The following is a 7,174-nucleotide window of genomic DNA, read 5'->3' as shown; positions in this document are numbered from 1 at the left end:
AAAGTTGTACTCTGTCCCAAAATAGCTACAGTGAGTACCAGGCTTCCAATGCAAAGACCTCTGGGAAGACAAATAGTATCCTAACTGTTACCTCGCTCACCCCAAGTCACCAAGTCACAAAACAAAAAACCAAACAAGCAAAAAAGCCAGGGTTTGAACCAAGAACCTCCTCATGCTCTTAAAGCTCCCACTATGGGCTGCTGCAGCACTCAACTACATCAGTGCCATCACTCGCTGTGACCTGAGGGTCTCCCCTCATACCTCTCAGCTTATCAATGGCATAGTGAAACGTCTCAAGCTTTCCCATAAACATATGTGTTCATGCACGTCTCCCCCCCCCCCCCCGTGTGTGTGTATGTGTGCTCGCATGGGCTTGTTGGTGTCTGTTCCTGTGGAGTATATGGCCCACTGTGTAAGGGATCCAGCTCCTTTTCATGACCATGTGCAGCTTTCTTGGGAAAGTAAACCAGGGTTTTACTTCCAGAACAGCATACCTGGTCCTCTCCCAGGAGCACTGCGGGTCTCTCCATCTCTAATAGTGATAGACCCAGCAAGGTGTGAGGCTGCATCTCAGCCCACAGTCCCTGTACCCTCTGGGCAGCTAACAAGGTGGCCAGAAATCCTGGAGACACTCTTCCTGGGGCTGATGACTTGTGAGAGTGGCCTGTCCCGGGGGAGGAGAGACCCAGACTGCTCTGGGGAAGGGAACCTCAGAATCTTTACCTAATAGACCATCACCTACAAAGTTGTTCCTTTGTGTCCTGCCAGCTGCTGCTGGGAGCACCTCGGAGACTGAGTCAGATGTGCCCCCATCTTTACGGAGCATATCTCAACAGAGGACATCTCAGTCTGTCTGTGGTGCTGGGGCAAGGCTGTTCCTCACAGCAGGTAAAACTTCATCTCGGTTGGACTCCTCTGTGCTGCAGCAGGCTCCCAATAAATTCTAATACCCTTGTTTCTGGAATGTTCTGCCCTCCAATTCCCCAAAGGTTGAAATAGTCACTGTTGGTTGTCAGAAGCATAACCGTCTTGGAGAAGCTAAAATAGCATAAATTGTCTGAAACGGCCTGTATCACGGGGTCGTCCAGAAGGTTAAGCAAGAGAACACTTATACTGCCCTTAGAACTTCCTTTCCCGTAATACAAGCTGTCTGAGAGATCCCTGTTGGATGAAAAGTCCCTCACCTAAACTCAGGCAGAGGGGCACCATTGCCCCCTTATGAGGGAGGGCCCTGAGGTTTGGAGGGGTTAAATGTCCTGCTCAATGTTGTAAAAGGGCAGAACTCAAAACGGCAATTACTCCTCAACCCTGAGTCTATGCCTGGATACTGGTTTCCCCTTACAGGGCAACCCAAGATGGGCAATGAAGACATTGTAACTCCGGCTGCCTGACATGGAGCCTCATCCCCCTTTTCCTCAGAAAAGCCATCCAGATCCCTTTTCTTTCTTTGTTTCTTTGTTTCTTTGTTTCTTTGTTTCTTTGTTTCTTTGTTTCTTTGTTTCTTTGTGTCCTTTCACACCCACCTCTGTGTACATGACCAGGCTGTGAGACAAGAGGGAGGGGCTTCCTCCTTCTCGGGGGTGGGGAGGGGGGGTCAATGCCAGATGGCTGCCTTAAGAATTGCAATTTGTGGGCTGGGGATTTAGCTCAGTGGTAGAGCGCTTACCTAGGAAGCGCAAGGCCCTGGGTTCGGTCCCCAGCTCCGGAAAAAAAAAAAAAAGAATTGCAATTTGTATATGCATTGGCTCACACATAGGGGCTTGGAGACTGCTGGTTCTGAGGGAAGAGGGCCTGGCCAACTCCTGAGAGACATCCGGAAAGAGCCCCTGGTCTACAAGCGTCCATAGCGCTTGCTCCATTCTGCATGCCCGCTACCTCCCATGTCTCCACAGCCCGCAAGCCCTTGTAGTTTGCTCTATCGATAACAGCCATCCCAACGCTGTCCCCGAGGTGAGTTTTCATTATGGTTTTCATGTTTGTTACTATAATAATTGGTGACACCAAGCACTTTTTACATTCATTGGCTGTTCATGTATATATTATCTGAAGACACATCTGCTCCTGCCTCTACTCAATTTAATATTTTATTGTCGTTGTTATTATTGTTGTTGGAGTTATAGGAATTACTTATATATTCAGGAAGGATGTTGCAGGGCAAAAGCATCCGGGATAGCCTTGTAAGACCTGGGAAAAGATACAAACTATCAGCAAGACCAGCAAGAAGTTCTCCCAGAACCTGTCTCCTACCATCTATGGACTCAGATAACTGGAGTTGCCTCTCTGCCTGTCCCTTTCTCTATATGATGGGAATGGCAGTGACGTATCTTCTTCCTGTGACCTTGGGAAACCTGGAGAGCTATGCGAAGCTCACACAGCCTGGTACCCGCGCCTCAGGAGCACTATGCAGGATGCAGAATTGTCCGGGCTGTTCTTGTTCAACGCTTTTCAAGCTTGTGTGGCAGTCCAGCTCATCCCTGGATAGACGGAGACACCGAGGCCCAGGGGATACGTTTTTAACCACTTACATGAGCATCCCCATTAGTTGGCTTTAAGGTCAAAGTACTAGGAAGAACTTGTCTGGTTACACGCACATTCACGTAATTTACAGATGCCTACAACTATGAAAGATATCCTTAGGCAATTTGCAAGCTAAATCTGTACCATTTCACTCAAAGCGTGAGGTGAGAATGGAATTATCCACCCAGGGAGAATTGCAGGGGAGACAGCAGGGGTCCCTAGAAATTCTCCCAACATCCTCAGTGAGAGAAGACTAAATCCAAGAATTTAGCATCTGCCCAACAAAGGAATATTATGCAGAACATTAAAATGACAGCTATAAAACCCACGAGACAACATAGGAAAGTGAAGAATAAAACGATCATGTTACAAAAGGGAACTGAATATTCAGAGTTCTGAAAACAAGGGGGTGGGGAATGAGAAAATCCCCGGGGACTGAGTGTGGCTGGGTCAGGACTCGGTTGCCAGTGATGGGTTTGAGTCCCTCCAGCAGCTCCATGGCATGGGTCCGTAATTTAGATGCTGGTTCTAGACTGAGGATGGAGCACATCTGGAACTCAGAGCTATCCGTGAGGCATTGTGTGGACCTCGAAAGAGCTTCGCCCTGACTATGCCCCACTTTCAGTCTGGAAAATGGGACGACGGTGACACGTAGCTATCAGGACAAGGAAAGATGCGATGGAGTGTGCAAAGTGCCATTTCTGACACACGCCAAGTCTTTATGCTAGTTCAGTATCCTCAGAAGGAAAGGGAACCTCACGCCTCTTGATAGTGCTGCTTGGGCAATGCCAGTGGCCATTCTGTTACATCTTCTCTGCCCTCACATAATTTTTTCTCTTAATTTAGACCCCTTGTTCTCGTCTTTCTCTTCCTGTGATTAAAAAAAAAGGCAAATAAAAGGGGGAGGGGTTTGTTTCTGTACATTCGAGGTCCTGCATCTGTCATTAGAGGGGAAGTCACAGAGCCAGGAGCACTGCATATACCATCCAGAACCCGGCCAGGGAATGGTGCCGCCCACAGTGGACAGGTCCTACCATCTTGATTCATATACTCAAGATAATGTCCCAAAGACATGCCTAGAGGCCCATCTCATGTGATAATCTAGACTCTGTCAAGTTGACACCAACCACCACACCCTTGAAGTCTAGATTCCGCAGATGACAAGAAGCATGTGACCTGTGTGTTTCTGAGTCTGGCTTACTTTGCTTAGCATGACAATCTCTAGTTTCATTCAGCTTCATGTCCTATCGTGCACATACATCACATTTTCTCAATCCGTTCAACCGTTGATGGGCATCTAAGCCAGGCCATGCCTTTCGGCTGCCCCACTCTTGATTACAGTGGGGAGAAGAACTGTTTCGAGAGTCAGAAACCTGGTTGGGGATTTAGCTCAGTGGTAGAGCGCTTGCCTAGCAAGCGAAAGGCCCTGGGTTCGGTCCCCAGCTCTGAAAAAAAAGAAAAAAGAAAAAAAGAGAAAAAAGAAAAAAGGAAACCTGGACTCAGTTAAGGCTGTCGTCTTCCTGGTAATGCCTGGCTTGGTTTCTACTCCTTCAAGGGGCGAGGAGTGAGTCAAGGCACTGGTAGTCCAGAGTTCTGCTCTCTATACAGGTCTGTTTTTCACTCTGCTTCTACAGCTGATGGTTCTATGTGCTTTGAATCAATTGCAGAGAAAGCTCAAACAAATTGATGGGAGGAAGAATACATCAATGTGAAAACAGCCAAATGCCCTGCAAAGGTAATTTACCAAAGAAATATAAATGGGCGAACTATAAATGTGACAGCTGCCTGGCAACCATAAGAAACAATTAAAATAATAAGTAATCTATCAAATTTTCAGAGTTTAAAAAGTCCTGACTGACACCGTGAGGAAGAGAAGCTCTCCCGTGCTGCCCGTGGGCTTCGTTAGCACAATCCAGCAAGAGCTCAGACTCTCGATGGTTCTGTAAGAGCCACAGAATTGTCTGTAACCTTTGGCTTTGTGATTTCTCCCTATAGGAATGTAACCTAAAATACAATTAAGAATTTTCACAAAGCTCATTCAGCAGTGGAAACAGCCTGAATGTCTAGAAGCTGTAGACCAACTCAATAAACCCCAGCTCTATAATACCACGTCGCCGTCAGAAGTCGCTCTGCCCAGGGAAAGGACGTTTATCGAATAAAAATGACAGATCAGTATTATCCTAAGTTGGTTCTCTAGAAGCCGAGCCTGACACAGGGATTCATGGGGAAGTTATCCAGTAAGAGCATGTTCTGAGGAAAGCAGGGAAGAAGATACGGGGGAAGAAGCACAGGAGGGAAAAAGAAAGAAAGCAGAGACTGAGACACCAAGGCACACACATGTAATCCTAGCCACAGGAAAGCAGAAACAAGAGGATCAGAGTTCAAGACCACACTCTGCTATGCAATGAAATCCTACGCTGAATCCCCTTCCCCAATAAAAACATGAAGTTATGGCTGCTTGTGCTAGAAGACCAGCAGGCAGAGAGTAACAATTGACTCTTGCATAAGGAGGAAGCAGGACTGACACTACATAACGGCAGTGAGGAGAAGTAAATCTTGCACTCTAGCATCCCTGTACCTGGGGACTTCTGTATCCAATCGGTTTAGAGGAACATGGACCGTGGACCCTGGAGGAAGAATCCTCCTGAGAGCTGTGATCTCCAAGCAGAGACTGGAGTGGTATAAACAGAGAACACAAATTTACAAAGCGGATCCTTGGGAGTAAGAGTGAGCAGGATACACCTGCCTCTGCCTCTTGGAGATTTGTATGTTCTATCCGCTATGGCCACAGCACCCAGTGGTTTTCAAGATGCAGACTCCGGATACAGACAGCATCCCAAACTGGTCATGATCTCATCCACAAAAGGCTATTTCAGCTGGCATCGAGCCAGGAGCATGGGACCGTGCCAGCTAAAGCAGGACAAGCAAATGCCATGGTGTGTGTGACAACACATGTGCTCGACATGGGCTTTGCTCCAAGGTGAGGTCGTGTGGTTGGTAGCCTGTGCCAGTAGATAAGACTGTCTCCTGCCACCTCAGTGCTTAGTACGTGTACATGAACATCCTAGCTTTGTCCTTGGAGCAGCTAGAATTGTCACACTCAGGCAGCAATGTGGGTCCCTAGTCCCAAAGGCTTGAGCTCTAAATGAAATTATTCAAAAGCATCTAAGACCACCTAAAAGGTGGTTGACTCAGTGCTCTGGGTAGGGGAAATAGAACATGAACTTGGAATATTTTGTTTTGTCAGAAGGTAGAAAAATTCTTAGAGATAGATCTGGCTTGTCAAGAGAATGAGGCTTAGGTAAATAAAGTACGTGACGGCCTAACAGTGGAATATTATATGGCACAGAAAAAGCAGGAGCTAGAATGCATATTACAAAGCGAAAGAAGCCAATGCAAAAAGGCAGTCCATTACATTATTCCGGCTACATGGCACTCTGGGAAAGATCAGTCAATGGATATTTAAAAATAAAAGCCAGTGGATGGTCTGGAGAGATGGCTCAGTAGTTAAGAGCACTTATTGCTCTTGCAGAGGACCCAGGTTCCGTTCCAAGCACCCACCTTGTGGCTGGCAACCTTTCGTAACTCAAGTCCCAAGAGTATAGTGCCCTCTTCTGGCCTCCGTGGGTACTGCGTACACATAATGCGTGGACATTTGCAGGAAAACAACTGGATACATGTAGAACAAAATTAATAAATCTTTTTCAAGGTCAGTGGCTTCCAGGAACTGGGAGGAAAAAGATGAATAGTTATACCCTGGAGCATTTGTACGGCAACAAGACGATTCAGACTCTCCTGAAGGGCATGTGTCAAGACGCATCTGCCCAAACCCATAAAAGACGCCTTAAGAGAGGCCCTATAATAACAGGACTTGGGAATGACTGGGTGTCAGTACAAGTTAACAATGGTGGCGTGTGCACCACTCTGTCAGGAGGTGACCTGTAGGGCAGACAGTTTGTGTAGGAGGGAAGCAGAGGGGAATGGGGGACGTCTCTCTGCGCCCCGCCCACCTTGCTCGTCACGAAAAGCTGCTCTACGGATCATATCCCACCGGTTAAAGAAAAGATGGTCTGACCTGGGAGGACCCCGGGGTCAAGACCAGAAGAACTTCTAGAAACAAAATAACGTCAGCATCGCATTTAACTGGTGGGGGAGGGGCAGTAAAGGAGCGAACAGGGTGGGAAGGTTTGACGAACTGTAGACTTGTAGCTGACCACTGTCAAAGGAACGTGGGCTAAAAAAAAAAAGCATCATTATCACCAGGCAACACTGTGTTGGAGTTTGGCTTCTGTTTTATTCTGTAGCCAAGAGCAACTCGGGGAGGAAAGGGTTCATTTGGCTCACGCTTTCAGGTTCCTCACTGAGGGAAGCCAGGACAGGAGCTGACACAGTGACCACAGAGGAAGATTACTTACCAGTTTACTCCCTTGGCTTGCCCAGCCTGCTTTCTTACACAACCCAGGACCTGCCCAGGGTTGCCACCACCTACTGTGAGCTGGGCCACATCAGTCATAACCAAGAAAATGCCCCCACAGACAGGCCAATCTGAGGGAGACATTTCCTCAATTGTGGTGGGTCCATCCTCCCAGCTGCCCTTAGTCAGCATCAAGTCAGTAAATAACCCATCCACAGACTGACACTAATCGATATGGCGTGG

Source organism: Rattus norvegicus, chromosome 17 (genome assembly GCF_036323735.1).
Source record: "Rattus norvegicus strain BN/NHsdMcwi chromosome 17, GRCr8, whole genome shotgun sequence".
NCBI lineage: Eukaryota > Metazoa > Chordata > Mammalia > Rodentia > Muridae > Rattus > Rattus norvegicus.
Note: the sequence above shows the minus strand (reverse complement) of the source record.